Below are 18,967 nucleotides of genomic sequence, written 5' to 3'. Positions count from 1 at the left end.
ATTGACGAATTATTCAGCGGAGGAAATTGTAGTGCAGACCATCTCTGAAGCGCAGGGGGTAGGGGTTGGGGAGGGTAAGCACCGCTTCGGCATTAGTGGCGCTAACGGTGGAGACCGTTGTAGTGGTGCTGTGCTTAAATACGCATTCTCTTCCGTTGTCATTGTTTCTTAGAGAAGTGAAATAAACATAAAAAATGAGATTGCCTGGTTGAGCGCTACGCCACGTGAAAGCGATAGTATCGCCGAAAGTTATCGTCCGAGTGTGCTGGCTCCGCCGCAGAGCCGACTGAGTAGTGAGTGAAGGCCCGTCCACTTGACAAGATCGGTGCACTTCAATCCGTGACGTCATGCTACCTTGCCTGACTGCCATCGAATCTAATGGGGTCGCTCCCGAGTAAACCGCGGTGATTTCTGCGTCACCGCTTTCGTGACGCCGGAATTGGCAATGGGGATTTCAGTTCAAATATAGCATGACATCATACAGCAGAGTGCAGAGGCCTGCTCTCTAGCCACTTGGCTTCGCCGTTTTGCCAGCCAAACGCACTGCACGTCTCTCGCGTCTCTGGACACCATCTAAAGCTCCACGCGCGTACCGCGCATGCGCCGTCAATACCGCGACAGCACAAGGACACGAGCACGCATCGGGTGTCCATATAGTTGCTATCGCATTAAAATCTGGAATGTATGTAGTCTTGATTGAACTCTAGCCGTGGATAAGCTTCGAAGTGTGTTTCGTCATTGTTCACCTATTAGACATCTGGAGTATCATCTAAACATGCGGCCTCCTTTGTTGATCACTATCGGGGACACTCACTTTTTGGGGCCTAACTATGGAACGAATGACGGATGTTCTTCTAGCTGGCACAGCCGATTAACATCCGCTGGAAGGCAATGCCGAAAATGATCGTCTCACAAAGCCACCAATACCTGCTCTCTCTCTCTCTCTCATTGTGTTATAAGGCTTTACTCCAGAGAAATGGTGCGTTACATGTCTCATACAGGGTGACCAATTCAACGCGCACTTTCGGGGTTCAATCTATGTATGCCTCTATGTTTGTTTCTATCTATTTAGGCATGTATCTAACGGCTTTCCCGCCTGCGCGGGTCATAGCTTAGTTCATGGTCGAATGAGTAGCACATCAGGCTGAGGCAGTAGGGTTCGAAACCAACTGCAGAACCAAATAGGGTCCTTGAGTATGTGACATTGAATACATGCGTGCCACTCTTCAACGAACCTCTTTCACGCCGATATAGATTACTGTAAGGTTCGGGACTGGGTAGGTACCGATGTTGGAAGGAACACTTTGTAGCCGACTTTGTGCACTGAATATAAGCCGCCAAGTCTCTGCTGTTCTTCAGTGAATCTCTTTGATGCTAACTTGGTTCACGGAAAAGAACCCTCGCATATATCCGTTACTGAGCGGTATCGAAGCAACATAACAAGGGTTCCTCAAATAAGGACAGCAACCCTACGCATTAGCAGGATGCACCAGAAATACCCTGGATATATATGTGCCGCTTTTCAAAGAACGCTTTTCAGGCCACCGCATGAACGAGCTGCGCCATGTAGTGGTATGTGCCACTCTTCAATGAACCTCTCGCCATCTTGAGTCACTGAGCATGTGTCACTGAGTTCGCGGCAAGCAAGGGAAGAAGTCTCAGCGCTCGCAGGTGCCGGCGCACCACGCTTCTTGTCTCGGAGGTCACGCGCGGACTTCTCGGCCGTGCCACTAGATGGCGCAGCTTGTACAGAAAAAAGCACGAGAGAGGAGAGCGGTTTGCCGCACGACGCTTTTGTGAGCGTGCGCACGCACCGGCGCGCCACATATTTTGGAGGCCACGCGCAGGCTTCGGGTGGCGCTAGATGGCACCGAGTGTTTTTACGAAAGCGCGAAAGAGCAGTCGCGCAGCAGTACACGCCTCCTACGTAGCACGTTTCGACCGTGGCAATACGTTGCGTCGTTATATTGATTGAATGCTTGCGCATTATCATCGACAATCATCGTGAGATGGGTTCCGCAGCAAAATTTTCATCCTGCTATGCGTCCGTGGCTGATCCCTTCTACTGCAAAACCGTTGCCCTATGCATTATCCAGATTGTTCTTTCTTTCTTTTTGCTTGTTTTATTTGATTATGCGCTGCCTCGCTGACATGTTTGCACTCGAGAATGAACGAAAAACGGGAAGAGGCTTTAAGAGAAATGGCTCTATGGTGACGTCCGATAATGAACTATTAATGCAACAAACAACGAACGTGGAAAAATACTATAAGGAATAAAGACTGCGAAAGGGGGCGAATGATTCGCAGAGGAAGCGATGGTCGCTTTGGGCGACCGACAAACGAGGGAAAACGCGTTGCATATTAATCTCAGTCTCCGCCACTTATAACAAAGGCGTCGCAGTGTACGGCGCTGTTAATGGACCGGCCAACGGTCGTGCGATAAACGATAACTTTCACGCCACGCGCCGGAGTAAACTGCACCCACCTCACAACCTAGGCCGGGCGACGTATACTCAGCCTGTCCAGAGCGCCCTATTTGTTGAAAAAACAAACACATTTTCCGGTTACGTAGCAGCGCCACTGCGGGTTTTCTCTGCGGCAGCGTGCGTGGTGCTTCTCTCATTGCTCGCGCTGCTAAGTCGCACTGCGCGTGCGCTCTATCTGTCTATCTTTCTCTGGTTGCTAGTGGCACTGGCGCTGTCCGGTGAACAGCGCGTGGAACGGTTGGGACACGGCAATACTTAAACTACAGCGCCGTTTTCCAGAAACCATCCGTCGTCTGTCATATTAGGGAGCTAAATGAAATTCGGAGGACGCTTAAGCTTCGCCTTTAAGAGTGGAACTCTATAGCATTGAAAGATCAATGACTGCTCCTCACGCTTCCCGGCAACTGGAGCGTACGTAACCGTAATGTTTACCGGGAAACGCTGGCCGCGAACGCTATGCCCAAAGGCGGGCTTTGTGGTAGAAACGCGGCCTCTGGCGTGGGCCGCGGTGCAACGAAGGCGAGCGCCAGCTGGAGGTATTGCAAGGGACCGGGCGCGCGGCTCCGTGGCCCTCAAGACGCCCGCGCGCCGGCGCGCGCAAATGGCGAACGCCGCGGCCGGCCTGTGAATGGTAGGTACGCTGGAAAAAGGGTTTATTTGAATTTTTGTGTAATCGAATTATGTCTTCTGGTATAGTGAAATTACAATGCGGGAGCTATCACGTCTGTAGGGTGTGTGTAAGTCATAGTTTACGATTTTTCCACGTATTTTAGCTTGAGAAATTCAATTAGTTTAGTAATTTTCTTGCGTAACATGGAGTGCCTGGGTACGGCTGATTCGAAAATCATTTTGCGTGTACGATGTCCGACGCTGGACGCCGACACAGGATTTTCTGCGACACCGGCTCCTTAACGCTGTCGCATTAAGACGTGGACATAAGACGCAAAGGAAATCTTCAAGTACGTTTCGTACAGCAGCAGCAATATATCCTGCAGCATCGAACTTCACGTATACGTAAGGTAAGCACAAAAAGATCCACCGTGCTTGGAAATGTGTGAAACCAAAACAAGTATTGTTAATTTTGTTACGGTGTAAACCACGCTATTAGAATTTCTGGGGTGCTAAGTGCCATTCATATGTTTGGTAGGTGCATCTTTATACAAACGATCACATTATTTTGTGCTAGTCTGACTCAGAAACAGGGAAACATGGGTGGGATGCCTTGTGCAACCAATTTTAATTGCTTTTTACACAGCAGTCACGTGTCTCACCAGGAGCAGTCACTTTAAGAAGAAAACTGCAACACATAAGTTTCTATGTGATTATAACGTTGTTACGTGTTTAAAACAAAAGGGAACGTTTAGCAGTTCGCGCTTCCGATGTTGGGTTATTCAAAAACGATTAGCGTTACTTACCAGTTCAAGGGCATACTTAAAAGAATTAGAAATAATCTCTGTTTTGGCGACTGTTAAGAGCTATTATTGGAGCAAAAAGTTGCAAAGGCTTGCAAAGAAGTGTTTTGTGGAAAACAATGCGCAATTGCAAATTGTGTAAAATACTGAAGCCGTCGTTTTGTCAAGTGGCCGCCTCAAAAGTTCGCAGACCACGGGCAGAATTTCGAAAAACACTTACCAGATTTACCCTTTACATTGCTGCCAAAACAAGCCATAGCATTTACAGCGTTTCCGCAATACGCACTTGAAACACGACAATATTTCTCTTTAGAAGGTCGTGAAGCGCGCTTCTTCCCGAAAGGGCCAGCTTTGCGTGAACGCGCCCGTATGTACGAAGCTTACTAAACATTGTCGCTGTGTACTAAAGGTCACTCGATTTATGACAAGTCACGTATCAAAATTAGGCACGCGAGCACGAAAAATGCGCGATTTCATTCTGTGTGCAGCGCGGCGCTTATATCATCTGCAAATTTACCTCAAATAGGCGATTTCACAGAGTCTTGTCATTTGAAGGAACATGGCTATAACGGCGCGTTTTTTAGGGCAGGACACAGAAAGAAGCACACAGAACAATCGCCGTGTGCATACTTTCTGTGTCCTGTCCACAAAAACGCGCCGTTATAACGATGTTCCATCAAGCCAGCAGCCAACTAACCCATCTGAGCCTGTTAACTCTTCTTATTGTTTCGTGTTTTTGCGGCTGTTGGGGGCACCGAGCAACATAATGACACTGTATGCCAAGCCTGTGGTTTGACGAAGTCACGCCTGCCGAAGTGTAAACAGAAGCAACAATAGCGCGTACTCCAACGCGAACGGGCGCTTGCTTGCTGCGATGGGAAAGGAGGCGACCGTCGACGTTCGGATATGCTCGTTAGGGGAGCAATCCGCGCTGGTGTCGCCGGTGGAAACTTGCGTTTGCCTCGTCGATACACAATGCGTTTCTGGTGCCTGGACCCCGGACTACCAATGGGACTTAGTGCTCGTTTCTCTCTGAAGACAAGATAAACGTGCACGTTCGAGCGCATTGTTAGCGCTCTCCGCACTATATCTGCCGGGTAGCGCGTGCTCCATATCATGCAGAAACCAACAAGGAAGGTTGTAACAGAAATGGACGCAACAAATGGAAGTAGTTGTGGGCGGGCACCCGTCTTCTACAGGTACACGAGATTAGTGACAAAGGAGCTGGTTACGATGAATGGGTGTCTCACTGCAAGGAAAACTTATTCATCTGTATAAAGTGTTTGTGTCTGTGTGTGTGTGCGTGTGTGTGTGTGTGTGAGAGAGAGAGAGAGAGAGAGAGAGAGAGAGAGAGAGAGAGAGAGAGAGAGAGGGAGAGAGAGAGGGGCTTTATGGCAGAAAAGCGGAGAGGTCGACCTAAGTGAAGTGCTTCCGTCCTGTTACTCCACGCTGTGGGGGCAAGCTGGAAGCATGGATGAAAATGTGAACAGGAATTCTTATCGAAGCCTCTTGCGCAAATAAAGTTGGCGGTTTCATTGTTGCTTTCATCATGCTATACGTTGAAAGCTACGTTCAAACGGCACGTTGAAGGCGCCTGTTAGCCAATGTGCATCAGTCGAGAGAAGACATTTTGTGTATACCTTTTGGAGCAGTAAACGTGGGCAGACAAAGCGACCTTTTCAATGCCTGGAAACGTAAATATTTATGGAGGGATACTGTAGATCGCCTCGCTAGTTGCAGGAAAAAAAAAGGGGGGGTCTGAATGAAAGTGCCGTGAGAGGGGAACTTGTTTCGTGAGTTCACACTGTTGATCCCGTGCGCACTAGAGAACGTGACCCGCATGTACGATGCTATCGTGCTAACGCACAATGTTGGCCGTGTCGGATGCATCGCTCTCGCACACTACCGCGGGAAGCAAGAAACGACTCCGCTAGGCGGTGGCTGGTGTTTTCTTCCGAATACAATCGGCGGAGATCACGCCGAGCAGGCGCAACCTTTTATTAAGGCGAAAGCCTTTCTAGGCTCATGGTGAAGTTTGTGTCAGCAGACCTGACTGCCTGAGTGTCCGCCGAAGCGTCATCACGCCATATGAAGACAGATTAAAGACAGATTAAAGAATGAAAAATGATTGATAGTGACAGTTAATGAATGATAACGTTATAATAGAGATTCGAAGAGGGTAATAATGAATAGTAATGACGAATAATGATTACTAATGACTTGTAATTACTACAAATGACTACGAAAGGACCAATATGTTTAACGACGGCTTGTAACGATCAAAATTGATTACAAATGGCAAAATATGCTTACTAGTGAACAGTAATGACTAACGATGACGGAAAGAACTTGTAATCACTATGAAATGACCAATATATCTAACGATGAATTGTAACAACTACAATTTATTAGAAATGACTAAAAGGCTTAATAATGACCAGTAATGGCTAATAACGACTGAAATGACTTGTAACGACTGCTAATGACTATGATATGACCAACATCTCTAACGACGGCTTGTAACGACCACAATTGATTACAAATGACTAAAAATGCTTAGTAGCGAGCAGTAATGTCTAAAAGAAAGAAGAGAAAGAGAACGAGGCGAATGCTAAGAGGAGGCAAAATAGGCTTTCGCCGTTCACCTCTTCAGAGAGATCTTAAGAGACCCTGTAATTTTTTTTCCCCACATAGCGCTCGTGCCGTACCGGACTTTAATAAAACAGAAATAATTCTCGGCTTTTACGTGCCAAAACCACAGTCTCTGCTTACGAGGCACGCCGTAGTGAGGAACTCTGAAGTAATTTTGTTCACCTGGTGTTCTTTAACGTGCACCCAATGTACGGTACAAGGGTGTTTTTGCATTTCGCCCATCTCGAAATGCGGCCGCCGAGGACGAGGTTTGATCCCACGACCTCGTTCTTTAGCAGCGTAACGCCAAAGCCACCAAGCAACCACGGCTGTTTTCTGGGCTTCGTCGTGTTACTGTTTGGTCTGCACGATGCGTCAGTGCCTATGTTTGTCTGTTGTTCACTAGAAAGTCGTGAATTTGATCCCCAGTCTGAGCATTGCGATAAGCGATAAGCAGAAAAAAAAACGCTCTTGCATTTTTATGTGCACGCCAAGAGAACCCTAGGTTACCCGTTTCTTACACCTTCTGAGTTGATTGTGGACTATAAACTTCTACCGATACTAATGGCTGCCCTATACCTAGAGAATAAATCGTATATTGTACTAAATACTACGTTTTACTCTGTCTCCACCCGCGAATCCACTGAGAACCTTCCTTCATTCCCGTCCTCTGCGCATCCCCTGATGAGCTTTGTCACCTTTTTCTCGATTGGTATTGCTAACGTCATTGATGAAAAAATCGCCATCAGCTGGAACTGATGGTATAAACGCTAAAGTGCTCAATAACAGCAACAAGTGACTAGTTTTATCTTATCACTCGTATTTTAGCAATCTCTCAATACAGGATCAGTTCCAGCAGGCTGGTGGATTGTAAAAGTTTTTCTTGTAGTCACACTCTTAGAAAAATTTACACCCTTTGGGGCGTATCTTGTCCCACAACAATAATCGTCATGCGTGTTGCCCGCGTTTCCTTTCTTTAACGCTGCGAGCCCGGTACTTCCCAGTCACGAACGGCATGCGCGTTATCAGTGTGACGCAGCATTCTCGACAGGAAAGTAGCGAGCGCCGAGTTTTCAGGAAAGGAAACGCAAGCAAGGCAGATGACGATTATTGTTGTGGGACAAATTTACACCCCAAAGGGTGCAACAGTTTTAAGAGTGCAAGAAAGATAACCGGTCACCACCAAACAATTATCGTCCCATAGCCGTTGCCAGTAGCGCATTTCCTGTTTTTTAACAACTTTTTTTCACCACAATCAGCATAGATTTCTTCCCGACCACACTTTTGAAGCCCAACTCGCTCTGTTCCCTCATGAAATTCACTCGCACCTTGATAATTACGTTCCCGTTGATGATCTGTTTCTTGAGTTTAAAAAAGCCTTTGATAAAGTTCCCCACCGTCACTTACTACTCAAGCTACGATGCCTTAACTGTGATCCGTCTGTGTTTAACTGGATTTGTGAGCTCCTAACTGATCGCCGGCAGTTTGTTGTTGCTAATTCTTGCAGGTCTCTCCTCTCACGTGTGCACTGTGGCGTTTTCAAGGTACTGTACCAGGCCCTCTCCTCTTTTCAATTTATATTAACGACCTGCCACTCAACATTGATACTGTCATCACACTTCTTGCAGGCGACCGTGGTCTATGCCACCCCGTAGCTAACCTGTGTCGTTCTTCCGTTTCGTCGAGGGATCTTATAAAAATACAGGACTGCTGCACCAACTGGCTAATGCCCATCAATATTAACAAAATATTTGTAATGTATTCTCACCGACGTAATGTTATATAGCCTCCAATATCACCCTATATAATTGTCCTATAACCGCTACTAACATCATTGGGTACCGAGGTGTTCAAATTTCCTGTTATCTAACATATTTACAACATGTTATCAACATTACTAATTATGCTAATTCAGTCCTCGGTTAGCTTCATTGTAACGTCGCCTTAGCCCCTGCAATCACAAAACTACTAGCTTATGAACACACGTAAGTGCTAAATTTGAGTATTCAAATACCATTTTTGACCCTCATGAAACTAACGTTACAAGTATGCTTGAATCCAACCGGAACCATACCTCAAGATTCATTCTCTTATTACTTGAACAATATCAGTATAAATTCGTAAAATCTCTGCTTGACCTTCCTTTTAATTAGCTTTTGTCGTAAAACTGTGTTTTTGTGTCTTCATCATAATTTTTTCTATTCCTTGCCACCAGGCAACGCATTCATCAAACCAGCCTATTGGACATCTCGCAATTGCCATACTAACACCTTATATACCTAGCGCACCCGTACAAAGACCTCCCAGAAGTATTTTTTTTTCTGCATACGGCACAATACTGGAAAAACCTACTCGCCTACATTGCCATGTTAACAGATTGCGCTCAGTTTCAAACAACAACAGAGAGTCATTACTAAACATGTTAAATGAGAATCTCACTGCCTCTTTTGGCGTACCCTTCATGTAATATTCCTCTGGGACCCTTGAAGTATGAATAAAAAGAGTAGGATAAATGAAATCAATCGACATCATTTGAGGTGCAGTTGACAGCGTGAGCCCCGAGACAATTTTTTCTGTGCCGCGATGCGTTTGCTTCGCGTTTGATCCCGAGCTCCTACTTCGTGCTAGCACAATTTCCTTCTCTATGCTGACATTGATAAACCTGCATCGACGGACACACGCGCCGATTATGCGACGTCCGTACACGGTCCCGCGTGACGCCGAACACTCGCCTCGACAGATCATACAGATAACTTTGCAGGCCCCCGCACAGAGTTTGCCGCCACCTGCTACGCGCCGACCGTTTGCGCAGTTCGCGGCAGTTGACAGGCAGTGCGTCATCGCTTGCTGGACGTGCGTTTTCAAAATGGCTTCCCAGCGTCGCTATTCTAACCCACGCTCGATGTGTGCCGTGGAAAATGGAACGCGGGGTGTCGAACAAGCGTTGCGTGCCGGACTGTTCACGAGGTGAAGAAGCTGCAGCTACTACCAGCCCCGAAATACGAGACCATTTGAAACGAGTGTATCCGCGGCCTTCATCCGGGCTTATGCCTGCGTCGTACACGAAGGTAAGGTCCCTCATGCAGTCCAGTGCTGCTGTCCTCGCGGTTTCCTGCAGGTCGAGTTATCCACTTAAAATGCATCGCCCTAAACATACCTCCTGAGAATGCAAACGCCGCACTAAGAACACACTGACGATGGCGACGATGTAAAGTGACGGCTCACTCCTACGCGCGCTGGTTTTGTATTCGTACAGCCGGGCGCCGTTCACTTGGTGAAAGCGATTGGGTCAGTTGCGTCTCTGAGCCTTGTTTACATCAGACCTTCATGTTGGAAGCAAGAGAGGTCGTATGCCAATCCGCGCGCTTCAAACGTTCTGAATATTCTGAGCTTGTCGTACTAAAATTGCACGTGTCTGTTATCGCATGTGTCGACGATGGTGGCTTTAAGGTTATGCCTTCTGAGATGTCCAGTGTTACCCAGTCAGCTTGCCGCGCACTTGTGCGATTTGAAAAGAGCTTTCGAGTGTTTCTATAGAGGCGAGTGGTTCACTGAAACAGGGAGCATGGTGACTCGGGCGAACTTATGAAAACTATTGGCTTCTATACACATTGTTGGAATCGATCGAAGAATGCTTTACACTTCTATTAGGCTAAAGCTGATAAAAAAATCTACGTGGGGCCGAAGCTTTAAGAGTAGCGCAGAAGCTCGGCAAAATTCTAAGGGCTGTGAAACGAGCGATGTAGCGAATATTTGGAGTTGCAGCGGTAAAACGGGGCAGTATAAAAGAGAGTATACTAGTGTAGCTGATCTTGTTCATATAAAGAGGAAGTAGGGGCCTAAAAAGAAGTTCCGTGAGTAGTTGAGTCTTGCTTGCAGGTTTGAACAAGTGCGCGCTTGGCACAAAGTGCCCGTTCTGTGTCTTTCAGTTGTCTTTTGTGTAACGTGCGCGCAAGTTCAAATGTGCCAGCAAGCAGCGGGATTGGGCAGTTCTAGCAAAGCGTAGGACAGACAGCCACTTACCACTCATTGTGTTAATTGTAATAAACCAGCGGTTTATTAGCGTTAACACAAAGAGTGGTAAGTAAAGGGAAAACGCTCTTGGCGATGGTAGGTCATTAGACAGTGTGATCCGCTCAGGAACGTTGCAGACGGGCTCAGTTTACGCAGGGAAAGGTGATTGAAAGATCGCTAGGAAAGGCATTCGCGCTGGAACGGACAAGAAACGCGCTTTTCATGATTACGACGGACGATAAACCTTACGGCAGACATCATTTCGAGGCCATGTACTGGGGCGCTCCTCGTAGCTTGTCGTGGAACACTGGGATATCGGAATTGAGCAAAAAGGTTGGATACTAATTAGGTATAGTCACTCGTGAAATATAAAGGATGCCTGCGGGGCTGCATCTTAAGAGCACCGCATTGCTTATGAACAGAACGTATCCTTCAGCACTCTGTACCAGTAATCGAGTGGGACTGACGGCCACGCATCCTTGTACCGTGCTTTGGGTGCATGGTAAAGAACCCTAGGTGGTCTCTGACCCTTTAACATGATCGTAATTAATAATAGCGTTAGGTTTTGAGCTAATCTTCATTCACGCTCGCCGCGACTGGCGTTGTGGTGCAGTTAGCGAAAAGCAGCTCGGCCGTGGTGACAACGCTACTTTTGTGTCTACTGAATCCTGCTGGGACAAGTTCGCGACGCTTTCTCTGATCCCCAACATGATTGTAATTAATTGTTACTTTTTGGGATAATTTTGAGGCGCGCTCGCCGCGCCTGGCGTTGTCACGCAGTTAGCGAAAAGCAGCTCGGCCGTGGTGACATAGTTTGGCGTGTACTGAATCCTATAATGGGACAAGTTCGTGACGTTTTTTATGGCCCCGCAACAACATATACCTTTTTTAGGTAGGTACTCACGCTTGTGCAAAACGCTACGAGCGATTGGCAAGAATGATAACATGGGAGTGTAGCTTGCTCCGTTAGAACGGTTCAAAAGATAACGCCGAGGAGATCAAAAACCTGGAACTTGTAGCGCGAAAATTGTCTTCTGAACGACAGGAAACATGTTTCGCACAAATAATAATAATATTTGGGGTTTTACGTGCCAAAACCACTTTCTGATTATGAGGCACGCCGTAGTGGAGGACTCCGGAAATTTTGACCACCTGGGGTTCTTTAACGTGCACCTAAAGCTAAGCACACGGGTGTTTTCGCATTTCGCCCCCATCGAAATGCGGCCGCCGTGGCCGGGATTCGATCCCGCGACCTCGTGCTCAGCAGCCCAACACCATAGCCACTGAGCAACCACGGCGGGTGTTTCGCACCAATGCATTTGTCTTGAGTGCGAGTAGAAGGCATTCTGAGAGAGTCTAGCATGGCCTGGCTGAGAGCCTGTGCTGTGGTCACCTCTGTGCACGTAGCGTACCATCGCGTCGGCTGAGGCCAAGTTGTTTTGGAAACGCGCAGTCGCCTGTGTATTTGTGTTCCTAAAGTGCAGGAAATAAGGACTGGGAATGAAGGAATGCTTGGAAATAGAATGTTTTCTTCATGCTTTATGTATGGTATTGTTTGGGATGAGTCGCGTATATTCCACGTCATGTAAAAGCGAATTGCTTTTGTTTGTAATGCCGCCCATTCTCAACTTTATCACGTTTCGCCTCCATACGCAGTATTTCTATAATGTCTAAATGCCACAATGACACATGTTTGTACTTTACCTTTTCCTGCTCATGCCGTCCGGTGGAGATTCGTACGGGAGCTACTACTGCTTATCTGGTGCCACAACGTTCGATGAATGTACAAAAAAACCCGGAATCATCATTTATACAGAGCAAAATAAACATTTACTAATTTCACAAGGCGTATGGCGTCTATATTATATACTGTAATTGCGCGTGACACAGATTCGATGGAGGCTTGTAGAGATCGTTCACAATCATTCTTAATAAAACGTTTGGAAGACACCTGAATTTCGCCTTTAAGAGTGGAACACCCGATAGCATTCAAATATTCCCGACTGCTTTTCACTGTTCCCGGCAACAGCAGCTTATGTAACCGTAATGTCTACCGTGAAACGCTGGCGGTGAACGCTATGCACGAAGGCGGGCTTTCTGGTTGAAACGCGGCCTCTAGCGTGGGCGGATCTCCTGTTATTATTTTGAACATACAACATTTATAACCGAGGGTATCTAACATAAAAGGTATGCGCTGTAGGTGTTTCTTTTCATTTTGTTTGTGGGCTGTCAATTTCAACATTCCGAGGAATAACGTTGTAAAGAATGGAAGACAATGTATGAGAAACTTCAGCGATAGAAATCCAGGGAAAACAGGGACTTGAAAAAGTTGAGTCATGAAGAAGTCCACTTGTCGAAACGTTGGCTCCAGCTTTCACCATGTTGTCGTTTTGGTCATCGTCTTTAGGGATAGAAGCGTGGTTGGGTATGCGTAGTTAGGAATGATCTTTCGCGAAAAGGCGGTCGACGCGGAGCGCCGACGCCGCATTTTCTCCTACACGAAGCCCTTAACGCTATTCTGCACCAAGACCGCGCGTGGTCAAACAGTAAAAGTAAAAAAAAATTGTTGCGGCCATCAGCGCAGCCGCCATAACGCGTTCCAGCCAGCGTTCGAAACGCGAGCGCCCGTAACCGAAACTGGAAGCGCTACAATCGATTCGGCCGCTGGGCTTTACGGAAGTGCCCGCTCTTGTTGAACTTTCTTTCTCCATGGCCTAGCGTGCGGCGTGGCTGAGCGTGCTATAGACGCTTCTCCTGCCATGATGTACGGCCAAACGCGAGGACAGTTTGTGCAAAGCAAGCAAAAGCTAGAAGCCACTTGAAATGACGTTGATAGGTCAAGTGACGGATGATGATGGTGGTGGCGGTGGGGAGGTTGTAATTGACGGGCTTATAGCTCAGACGCGTGGGTATTCCACGGGCCTTTGCACTAAGGGGCATATACCGCAAAGGCACTCACGCGGAGCGGCACACGTCAAAGGAGCATCTCCTTTTTGGTAAGCCTGCCTTGCGGAAAGGGAGATATCTGAGCTCGTTTATGGTCCTAAAGGGGTGGGCCTGGTGCGGAGCTCTTCGAAAGAAAAGTTCGCATAACGGAATGATGTGTTATTACTAGTTTCAGTGCTCGCAAAAGGGATTTTATACATAGCAGTGACGCAATCTGCCTAATGGTGAACATTTACTGCAACGATACTCTTAAACCGTCGTAGCCGGTGCCACAGTTATAATCACCACCGTCGCGTCACTCTATGGCTTCGTGCACATCCGGCTTACATAGACAGCGTAATACACAAGATTCTATGGTTTATCAGGGCTTGGAAGTGCCGTGTGCCTTTTTATCTCGACATACATTGCCCGTTCAGACCAGCATATATCCTAACAACTTGCACACAGCCGCACAGCGGTTTCCGTTGCGCTAGTGTCGGATGGCAGAACCCGCTGGGCAGTGGTTGTACTTCCTGAAACGCTGGCCCCGCGCCGCTTGCTAGCCAATTGAGGCTTTGAAGCTATGCTGATTGGGCGACAGTGGCGTTCGAGGCACGCCTTTATAAAAAAGTGAAACCAGCTGTAGCTCTCTGCAATGGCTGAACAATTGAAACGTGAGTGGATCTAGCAGTACACGACGGTCAACTTAAAGCTGCCTAATTTCGTGAAAAAGACTAAAATTACGTGACCTTTTTTTATGGTTACTTGGCATTGACCAGATGCACCATTTCTAACGTTATGTCAGTTTAAGTTTGAGATGGCAACGGTCGCGCATTTGGCGCTTCCTCCTACGCTCGTTTAATGATGATGAAAAACTTTATTTATCCCTCATTAAAGGGAAGGGGGCAACAGAATGGAGGGTGGGGGAGGAACTACTTGAAGTAGGCCTTCCCTATCCTCTCAGCCCACTCCAGGATGGCCTCCTGAAGGTCGGGCCTCGAGCTGCGCAAAGCAGCCTCCCACTGCTCCTCACTAGTTATTAATTGCTTGAGGAAATTGGGAAGGGGGTGCTTAGGGCACCCCCACACGATGTATTCGTATGGGAGAGACGCAGAATTTACAAGCGGGAGAAAGGTAAATGGAGGGATGAACGCGGTGAAGGAGGTAAGGGGAGAGAAAGGTGCGAGTTTGCAGCTCTCGCCACAGAACTTAACACATGCGCGAGGATTTGATCATGAGTGGCGGAAAGGTTAAACGGTATAATCGGTAATGTGTGCAGGTGTCGTGGTAGGTAATAAGCTGATCCCGCGCTGTAATCGTCGCCTCCTCCGTGACGAGGTCCGACACATGCTTGAGCCCGGACTGTAAATCCTCGGGCACTGGCATGAGCCGCCTCGTTTCCGGCAAGGCCCGCATGAGCGGGAGTCCAGATTAATGCCACAGTTTGATGGAAAGGATGGGCCAAGAGGATGGAAAGAGCTGGCTTAGAGACCCTGCCCACTCCCAAGTTATATATGGCTGCTTTGGAGTCGCACTGATGAATTTGGGATCGTGAGGGCCAGGGCTATGGCTGCCTCCTCCGCCTCTTCCGTGGAAGAGCCAGGAATGGAGGAGGCCGCAGCGCCCTTACCGTGAGAGTTAATGACTGATATTGCATAATGGTTTCTGTTCCCATATTTGACGGCATCAACATAGAGCACGTCTTTTGAGGTCGAGAATTGTTTTTGGAGAGCCTTTGCTCGCTGCCCCCTGCGCTGTTTGTGGTGCACAGGGTTCATGTTTTTAGGAAGTAGGAGGATGCTGAGGTTCTCGTGTATGTGATGTGGAATGGTGTACTTAGTCTTGATGATGGGTGCCGGAGTGATAGAAAGAGTTTGTAGAATGTGTCGACCTGTTGCGGTGTTAGAAAGTCTGCTATATTTGGATGTGAGGTGGGCTTCTGTGAGTTCAGTAAGTGGGTTGAACGTGCCAGTAAGCATTAGCCTTTCAGTGGAAGTACGTATGGGGACACCCAGAGCGAATTTGTATATTTTGCGTAAAAGATTGTGGATTTTATCCGATTCTGATTTAAGGAAATGTAGATATGGTGTTGCGAATGTAATCTTACTGATAACGAAGGCTTGGACCAAGCGGAGAAGTTCGGCCTCCTTTAGTCCGCCATGTTTATTGGAGACTCGTCCTAGAAGGCGCAGGGTGTGATCGACTGTGGTGTGAAGTGTATGTAGGGTATATGTGTTGAGCCGGTTGCTTTGAATGTGTAAACCGAGCACCCGGAGCCTGTCCGCTCTAGTAACAGGGATGTGGTTTAGGATTACCTCTATACTATACATGTGTTTTCCGGCCCCCCGGTGGGATGGTAGAAGCAGCAGCTCGGATTTTTGAGGGGAGCATGTGAGATTCATAGCCCCGGCATGAGCCACGACGGCGTCTGCTGCGGCCTGTAGGGTGTCTTGAATCTCTCCATCGGAACCGCCAGTCGTCCAAAGAGTGAGGTCGTCGGCGTAGAGAGAAAACTTGAGATCAGGAATAGATCGCAATGCTCGCGCCAACGGCATCATAGAATAAAAAGAAAAGGGGAGAGCACTGAGCCTTGGTGCGTGCCGTAGCTACCTAAAGCGTACGAAGGGGATTGCTCTGTGCCTATGTGTATGGTTGTGGTACGGTTGGCTAAGAAGGCACGTATATAGTCGCACGTCTTTCCGCCAACCTCAATGCGATTAAGCTCTCGGAGGATGGCGGAATGTGAAACGTTATTGAAGGCTCCGTGGAGGTCCAGACTGAGAATTGCTTGCGTATCTAGACTACTATTGGGTGTAATTTTGTCACGCTTCATTCGAAGCATGATATCTTGGCATGAGAGAGATTTTCGAAAACATACCATTTCTGATGGATAAAGATTGTTAAAGATTGATAGATAAAGATTGTCTTCCATGTGTTTACTGAGTCGGTTAAGGATGACGTGTCCGAATGTTTTACCTATAGACAAGAGGTTAGTGATAGAGGCCTGAGATTAGAAGTGTTAAGTGGTTTGTTTGGCTTTGGGATAAAAATTACCCTGGCATCTTTCCACGAACTAGGGAGGGTACCAGTGTCAAAGCAGTGATTAAAGTACGCCGTAATGGCTGTGACGGAGTCGTCGTCTAGATTGCGGAGTATTTTGTTGTTAATAAGGTCGGGGCCTGGTGATGACATTGTGCGCAGGGTGGCAAGGGCATGGCGAACTTCTGCTTCCGTGATAGTGGCGCTTAGTAGCTCGTTGGGTTCGCCAGTGTACTTTGGCATGTAATACTTCTGAGCGAGAGGCAGATGTTTATGGCGGAGGTTGTGGAAGGGTCCGTTGAGATTGCTTTTGTGTTTTTGAGATGCGTTGTGATGTAGCAGTTTGTTTATGCTGTGGTTGTGGTGTGTGCGCGATGTGGTAAGGTCTAATAAGTGTCTCAAGATTTGCCATGTGCGCTTGTTAGCGAGGTTGTCATGCATGCTTTCACATACCTGGCCCCACTGCTGGCAGGCCAGTTGTGTGGCGTACTCCTGGATATGGAGGTCTAATTTAGCAATTCTGAGTCTTAGTCTTCGGTTGTGCCGTCGCCTCTTCCACCGTTCGAGAAGATACTGTTTGGCTTCCCACATGTGTAGAAGCTTGGAATCAACCGTAGTGAGAGCGGTTTCGGGAGGCAGAGTGGTAGTGTGCGTCTGGAAGTCTGAGTGTAGTTGCTGAACCCATTCTGAGGTGTCTTGAATGTTTGTGGGAGCTGATATCTGGCGGGCTTCTCGGAAATTGTCCCAATTGGCAAGGCTGACGGGTTTTGGTGCAAAGGGTTTGTGTTTGAATTGTAGTGTGATGGTAATGATGTAATGGTCGCTACCGAGGTTCACTTGTGAGTTGTGCCTTGCGACGTTTTGGATTCTGTGTGTAAGCGTAAGATCGGGGGAGGTGTCCTTAGCTACGCTGTTGCCTAGCCTGGCTGGTGCATCGGTTTCGTTATGTAATGTGAGTCTGTGGTCTTGTATGTGGATTCATAGGGCTCTGCCCTTGAGAGTAGAAACGGAGTGACCCCACAACTGGTTGTGTGCGTTAAAATCGCCAATAATTAGGAGGGGGTGGTGGGTGGCAGCGACAATAGCTTGTGCGAAGAGGGAGTCAAACCGGCGATGTTTGTCTTGCGGACGACTATAGATATTGAGAATGTAAAGGCCAGATGCATTATTTTTGCGAGGAATAATTTCTAGAAAATCGTGCTCTATATCGACGCTGTCGAATTGAGAGTGATTGGCAGTGAGGTGCTTTCGCGTCAGAATTGCCGTGTCGCGCGAGAGACTTTATTGGTCTGACATACATTATAACCTGGGAAGCTGATTAGTCCGTGAGTTTCCTGAAGTGCAATGAGAGCTGGGAGGTTAGAAGAGGATGCTAGAAACTGTTGGAGGTGTGCTTTCTTTTTTCGGAGCCCCCTACAGTTCCATTGCCACACTTCAAGCTCGGAGTGTGTCGGGTTATTGGCCGTTGTTAAGCGGAGCTGGTGGACAGGCGGATGGAGCAGGTGCAACTATATTAGGATGATTCGCGGTGACTCCAGCTATCCAACTTGTAGTTTGTTAGATATCACCCTCTTCCGGTCATTTGCTTTAATATAGTGCAGATTGCAGGAACTGCGCGAGGTGGTCTAAGCGAAGCTGTTGGGAACTGGCAGGACGGAACGATGCATCTCGACAAGAGACGAGCAGCGTCATGTCTGCGACGAATGCTTCCTGCTACCGTCGGCCAAGTCATAAAGGCGACACAGCTCCACTACCGAACACACCATCTGAACCATGAGATGCCACAAAGCTCTCGCACTAGAGCACATGCGCCTCGTAGCTAGTTCGTGTTCGTCGACAAACGCATATTGAAACTTGGTTGCGCCAGAGCCTCCAGCGGAGAAAGACCGCCGACCACGAAAACGAGTGACAGAGCTCAAGAAAGTGGATCAGCAGTCGCCTCGAGTGCTGTACCCCGCCATTACACCCCTGCATGTAACAAGAGCGGCATCCCTAGAAGCTTCGGCGGAGCCTTCACTTTGCTATGAAAATTTCAATGCCTTTCATGCAGTGTTCAGTAACAATGAATGTCTTTCTTAGGTCTGTTCAATTATACGGTAAACGTGTCGTGTGTAGAGCCTCGCATATTCACTATATGCCTTTTTTGTGGGTGGAAGAGAGAAGACAAGGAAGTTAGCTAGGTTGCAGCTGATTCGTTACCCTCTACTCCGGGAGGGGCAAGGGGGCACTGGGTTTTGCGTTCTGCGCCAAGTGACCAAATTAACGTATGAAATGTCACTATTTACTACGAAGTCTTTATCCGTTTCGCTCGTGTATACTATCCTGCACGTTTCTCTACTGAAGCATTTGCCCCTTTTTCTGGTTTGTTGGCAGTAAAGCTTATTGAAAAACTGTCATTGTTTGCATGGCACTAGTGGTCGCGGGCAACGTGGCTTGTCTGAATGTTCGCTTGGCCATCTT

General features: G+C 47.7%; 1 protein-coding gene across 5 annotated transcripts in view; it reads left to right on the top strand.

Annotated features, from left to right (window-relative positions):
* The window catches only part of LOC135902046 (atrial natriuretic peptide receptor 1-like), a 505,847-nt gene that overhangs the window by 80,994 nt on the left and 405,886 nt on the right, over positions 1-18,967 (top strand). Inside the window, exon 1 of one of the 5 annotated variants that reach the window (XM_065431930.1) lies at positions 9,280-9,597. The exons of 1 other annotated variant lie outside the window; for it this stretch is intronic. The gene's annotated coding sequence lies outside the window, so the exon portion shown is untranslated. Of the gene's footprint in view, positions 1-9,279; positions 9,598-18,967 lie in introns of those variants that run through there. 3 more of the 5 variants (XM_065431931.2, XM_065431933.1, XM_065431932.1) reach the window with 3 other exon arrangements.

Source organism: Dermacentor albipictus, chromosome 4, assembly GCF_038994185.2.
Source record: "Dermacentor albipictus isolate Rhodes 1998 colony chromosome 4, USDA_Dalb.pri_finalv2, whole genome shotgun sequence".
Classification (NCBI taxonomy): domain Eukaryota; kingdom Metazoa; phylum Arthropoda; class Arachnida; order Ixodida; family Ixodidae; genus Dermacentor; species Dermacentor albipictus.
The sequence above is the reverse complement of the archived record's forward strand: the minus strand, read 5'-3'. Positions and strand labels throughout refer to the sequence as shown.